At 36.0% G+C, this 6,464-nt stretch overlaps 1 non-coding gene across 1 annotated transcript; it reads right to left on the bottom strand.

Annotated features, from left to right (window-relative positions):
- Positions 1 to 768: 768 nt before the first annotated feature.
- On the bottom strand, positions 769 to 834 carry Smp_tRNA_02360_Gln_TTG.1.1. The gene has a single exon. It is a non-coding gene (tRNA).
- Between the last annotated feature and the right edge of the window lie 5,630 nt (positions 835 to 6,464).

A 6,464-nucleotide genomic window follows, 5' to 3' on the forward strand; every position in this document is an offset into this window, starting at 1 on the left:
TATCTACCATTAATGATAAAGGTCTGTCGGTTAAGTTGTATCACATCCATCAATACAAATAAATTAACAGCGAAGCACGTTTTGTTTAAGGTTTCTGATATGACACGTAGTTGATAGTAGCCTTTGGATCTATGTTTGTGCTGTTTTTCAATTGTTAGTATGGCTATAACCTTCTAACTTATCATTATCAGTTGCAATTTTAAGATTACAAATGGAATTTGTGAACATTATTTAGTTCGTTATTTGCAGTTCACATCATGGGCTGACAGCTGCTAGACAATCATTGAAAAGTAAGAAGGATTTGATGACTTATTCATTGTGAAATAGAATTCATCGATGGTGCTTATCCTTTACCTCACCAAGGATAGATTCAAAGACACTCAGCTAGTGATAATCCCCATCGTCATATGGATTTATATACTAGTAAGGAGTTTATCCGGGTCTTATTTTTAATGTACAATCATGTATACTGATTGTCTACTTGTAGTTTATCCGTAATCTTTGAATCATCAACAGTATTGCGTAATAATTCAAATACCTTTTTCTACAAAAAAAAGCCTTAAATCAAAGTGAACAAATATAATTGAATATCTGGGGGTATCTTATTTCAAATGCATGAGAAAACAGTGAACAATGATTCAGTAGTACATACGTAAACAAAAAAATGCTAAGCAGAGATGGATAGTGGCTAGCAGTGGAATCCAGGACGCGCGTTCCATCATATTTGGGACTCGTCAGCTGGATGTACCTGCATCTCAGAGTTGATGTTCACTCTGGGACTCGAACCCAGTACCCTCGCTTCAAACGCCATCGCGTTATCCACTCGGCCACTGAGTCCTGATAGCCACTTTCTTGTGCGATGGGGTGAAGTTTAAGTTCATTCAGTATTGTTTGTTTGAATCTTCCCATCGATGTGTTAGGACTGCAACTGGTCAGTCTCCATCCATCTCTGCTTACCATGCTTGTGAATTAAGGCTATATCGAGACAATACGCACAGTATGCACATATGCCAATTAGAGACTGATGATTTACAGTCCTAACAAATCGATGGGAATATTCAAACAAACAATACTGAATGAAAAAAATGCTGTTTGACTTGTAACAAAACTGATTTAATGAAATGTTTCCATTTATTGTCAAAGTGTTACTTATAAGTAGTCTATTTATGTATTAAAAAGTTTTAAATACACTTGGTGCGATTCATGTGTTGAAAGTTAGCATCTGAATTCATGAAACTCGTTTCATAACCTTAATTGTTTAAGTAAACAATTAGGTCTGTTGTGAGATAGTAACTCACTAAAGACAATGGTGAATGGTTGTTCAATTTCGTAGATTGGTTGAAGTTAGACATTAACATCGCTGGATGCTGGCCGGTTCAGTGGTCTAGAGGTTAAGCGTTCGCACGTGAGACTGATAGGTCCTGTGTTCGAATTTCTTGGTGAGGGATCGTGTATGCGCACTGCTGATGATTACCACAATAGGACGAAACGGTCTTCTAGTGCTTCCAGGTTTTTCATGGTGGTCTATTTATTATTTAAACACATAAATATTGGTACAAAGTGGAACCAGATATATATGTACCACACAAATCTCATTTGATTTGTGTGAGGACTACGATATTGCCCAGGTGCCCAAACTAAAACAGGTGGTTTTCCTGAGGGTCTCATCCCGAGCCTTCGACCTAAAGATCTGATCCACAAGTCAGTGGAGCATCGTGAGGAGATGCAGTCACATGGTAGCCGGTGACCAACAATTGGTTCATATGCCATTTATTCCATCAGGATACTGGGGCCCATGTGCACCATTGGTTTGAAATCAGGGTTTTCCAACTCCCCTAGGTGAACTTTCCGTGTCCACCAACCCCGTTAAGGAGCCAGACATTCGCTTTTCGTCCTCTCAATTTCGTAAACAACATCCCGGCTGCGAGAAGGCAGTGATTAGGACTTCCTTGGAAGAGGCTGTATACGCGTGACCGTGTAAGTGCATTTCGATAGGAAGAGCGGACTCTCCCCACTCTCGACCGTACCAGGGTATTTGGGGGCAACATGGTGGTCTAGCAATAATTGACTCATGATTTCAACTATTAAAAAAATCAAGTAAACAAGTTTGCCGTATGAAAATGATGGATTTTCCAATCGATTATTTGGATATGTATACATTACATGTGCTAGTTGAGATCATTTCTTCTCTGATTTGATAACATAGTGCGTTATATCATTTATACAACTAGACCTAACAAAAAGAATTCACAGAACTTTTCAAGATGTTTATGTAATAGTATAGTAACTAGTCAATGTTGAAAAAGTATCATCAAATTACCGAATATCCGTTATGGTAGAAATTGTGTTTTATATTTGGGTTTGAAACTGTTTCACCCTCCGAAACATCATCATTCCATCAAGAATCATCACTTTGTATGTTTCAAATTAATCATTTCGAGCTATCGTAAGTAATGCATGATATATATCGTGAACCGTAATACATTGGAACAAAGTCAATGATTAGCTCAAACAGATGTTAACAACATACAAATAACAAAAGAGATAGGTTATGGCTAGCAGTCGAATACTAACACACGTGCTTTATCTTATTTCTTAGTCATCAGCTGAATGCATCAGCAATTTGGATTTGATTTTCACTTCTGGATTCAATACTAGTACTTGTCGCTTCAAATGCCAAACACGTTATCTACCTAGATTCATTCACCTGATGAGTTCTAACAGGTACAAAACGTGTTTTCTTGAATTTCATTGCTAGCTGGAATGAATCTTTTGTATAAGACTCGTGATAAAACGGCTATATGGAGAAGATTTACACAATATGTGTTGATATAAGCTGAAGTTGCTGAAAATTCAGTCAAATTATCAACTATCGGACAACCGAAGAATTCGTACAGATTAAAATAATGGAATATAAGAAAAATAGATTAGTTTAGATCTAAAACCACAAATGTTTCATAAGGAATGATATATTGAAAATGAAATGACTTCATCATAGAAGAAATAAAGAAGTATTACCATGATTTATACTTCGCATGATTTTCGTCAGATCCTTTTAAAACAAGCTCTTCTGAGATATGATATAGCAACTCATCTCCAGGCTCCTCACTAACCTCTGCAGAACAGCACCCTTCCCTCCTCTCCTGGTTGGCAGTGATACCAAGTGTAGTGAACGGGAACATGAGTAGGGTCAATTAGGAACACAATTACAGTATGTCTGAAAATATGAGAATATACAGTAAATACTTCTGGGTGAAACGGGATCGAATCCGTCAGGGAACATCAGTCCCCTCAAGATTACATGTATACCATGCTGACGAGTGCCAAGTAGTACGAAACCTAGGTTCAGGGTTTCTTGTTGACTACTTCCAACTACCATCTTATCTCAATATAATTCATTCAATGTAAAGTCACCATATTGGAACTTGATCGATAGGATTCGATCTGCACTAAGAAGAACCTGATATACATAACACTGATCACTAACCCAGTGATCAATCAATTGTAAATAAATACTTTGTTTGTATAAAGTCAATCAACCGTCTCATACTTCATTGTTCTTTCGTTTCCACCCCAAACATTCTCTGTTCTCGATTTCTTTTCTTTTTCTCTTCTTAACTTTCTACCACTAGGCACTTCATTTTCAATTGATGATATATACTACTTATATACACCACAGTACTACCATGATTTACACTTTACATAAATTTTTTGTACAAAGAAGCACTTCTAAAATATGATTGTGGTTTTCTTAATTAAATTTTGGAAAAATGTTCACAGCATGACTTTGTGTTTGAACAAAGAATACTCACACACGTACCCATACACACACTAGACCAAGTCGAAAAATTCCTCCCTGAATATACAGACTATGAAATTGGGAAAAGAATAATCTCTATTTAACTTTTAAATAAACCTAAATGATTAAAAGAGAAAGAAAAATTAAAGTTAAGGCTATATCAAGGCAATACGCACAGTATGTACATATGCCAATTAGAGACTGACCAGTTGCAGTCCTTAAAACATCGATGGGAAGATTCAAACAAACAATACTAAATGGTAGTTCTTTTGCCATTTTTTTTCTTTTTTTTCTTTTGTTCTTTCCTTTTTTTAGTGTTTTTCAACATTAAATGTTTAGTCGGATTTGAAAAATGTCAACCAGTCAAAAATCTCTATGTGAAGTTGACGCTTATTAGATGCCTTGGAGACTATATATAGCACTTAGATACAAATTAGACATAGACAGGATATGAAACTCTTTGTAAATAAATTGAAAAAGATCAATAAAATAGGATCGTTGGCGAGACTATAATTTATAGATGAGCCAATCAGAAGCGTCTGGAGGTTTTCAAGGTCACAACACTTATTTCAGTACCTGATGCTCACGTACGATTGGTTCAAAGCACATTTTAGAGATGTGACAATTAAGCGGCTACAACAAATCAAACTACCAATAAGTTGCTGTATTTGTAATTGCGGTAATCAAATGACGTGTAGACCTTATGAAGACTACCGTGATGTTGTCCTTCGACGTAATATATGTTGAAGGAAGACGTTTGCTAGAATAGGAACCTTTATCGCTCGATCCAAATTGAGACTAAGGCATATTATAATAATTACCGCGAACTGCATAATAAAAGCACCAGTAACATTGGCTATAATAATCGCAGATGTTACTGAAGCTTCGGCTGTTGAGTGGTATGAGTATTGTAGGGACATATTTATAATACAAATGACCAACTTACACAACTGGAGTACACAAACAATAATGAAGCTATGTGGTCGAGGCTGAGAGGGTTTTGTGACCTTATCATTGCTCCAGAGACCAACTATTATGTAGCCATATGGATGAGTTCGTCTACCTTATGCATTACAATTTTAGAACTTTTGAACTTCTTCATAACCTTGACAAGTTTTTGGACCATGTAAAAGAAATGTACCCATCCTAATATTTTTCCTCTATACTAACTGTCTTCTGACTGGCTAATATTTCTCAAGGTCACTTAAGATTCGTTCAATGGTCGTCCATAAATTATAGTCTCACTGGATCGTTTTCTTTTGATAACAAAAAAAGAAAAGATCACTGAAACAACTACTGATTAAAATTCAATTATTTAACTATTTAATATAAGTGTATATTTTTTGAAAGAAATTTAGGCGGGACTATAATTTATGAACTGATCAGTCAGGTAAAAGATAATAGGTGCTGCATTTTGGCTCGAAATTCATTCATCCATCCATTTGGCAAAATACTGTTTTGGAATTATAGCTGATATCAGTTCATGATGAAAACTTTAAATCTTGTTCCTAACCCTAACTGTCAACTTTAAATCATAATTCTAATTCCTCATACAGCTTTATAATCTTCATATGATCTTAGTTATTAGGTGGATTCTCTCAAGGTCACTTCAGGATTGCTCAAAGGTCTATTATTATCAAGATTTCATTGAACACAAATTTAAAAAAGCTGTTAATTCAATCATTTGTATACCAACTAATGGTTAATTATTTTAGGAAGATTCGATGGGTTTGTTTTTGTAAAGTTTCAAACATCTCTTCATTGAATTTCGTGTTGTATAAGTAGTACGTGGAGATATATGAATGGTAACTTTTGAGGACTATTTATGGACCAATGTGATATGTATATTTCCTATTGTATAACTGTTAGGTTACTTAACTATTCATATTCGTGTCCCTCTTATTATAAGCGTTGTTTTGACTTATAGATTATTATTATATGATGTACCAGTCTTGAGTTATCCCCAGTCTATTGATTACTGTTCCCCCCTATTCCCAGCCATATTTGGCCAAATCTTGTACAAATGTTATTTTCTATTTTATGGTACAATGTGGTCAGTTAGTTCGGTATATAAACCCAGTACGTTTGAAATATAGGATTCATATCGCAGAGGCTGTTATTGGTGTTTTGAACTTAACTGACTGGGCTAGGCAGATAGCAGGACTGATAAGTACTCAAGATTGCTCATACAGCTTTTGTGTATAATTGTTCCGATCGATAAAGTCACAGCCTCTCTGATGGGCGGGGATTATCACGTCGTATATAAACAGGGAATACACACACTCAATCGATATAACATTTGGAAAGAGAAAAAAGAGAGAGACATGAAGAATTCAGACGATTAGAATTTGGCAGAACACAAACAGTGGATGCACCTTCGCTATTGCAAACGATTTTGAGCCATGTCATTCAAGGCCTCTAACCACCGATTGCTATCATCTCGCGAATCCCAACCAGGTAGTCTACACCTACCAACATGACTCAGTCCACTTGTCAGTGACTTCATGGATTTGTGCCACGTTTTGGTCTGACTGCTCCTAGCTTTCTTCCAACCTATTCCTACACCATGAAACATTGTACGTCGGAGCAGTCGGTGATTAAGCATACGTAACACGTGTCCCAGCCATCTCAACTGATGAAGTTTCACTACTTCATAAATCGATTT

Source organism: Schistosoma mansoni, chromosome 2 (genome assembly GCF_000237925.1).
Source record: "Schistosoma mansoni strain Puerto Rico chromosome 2, complete genome".
NCBI lineage: Eukaryota > Metazoa > Platyhelminthes > Trematoda > Strigeidida > Schistosomatidae > Schistosoma > Schistosoma mansoni.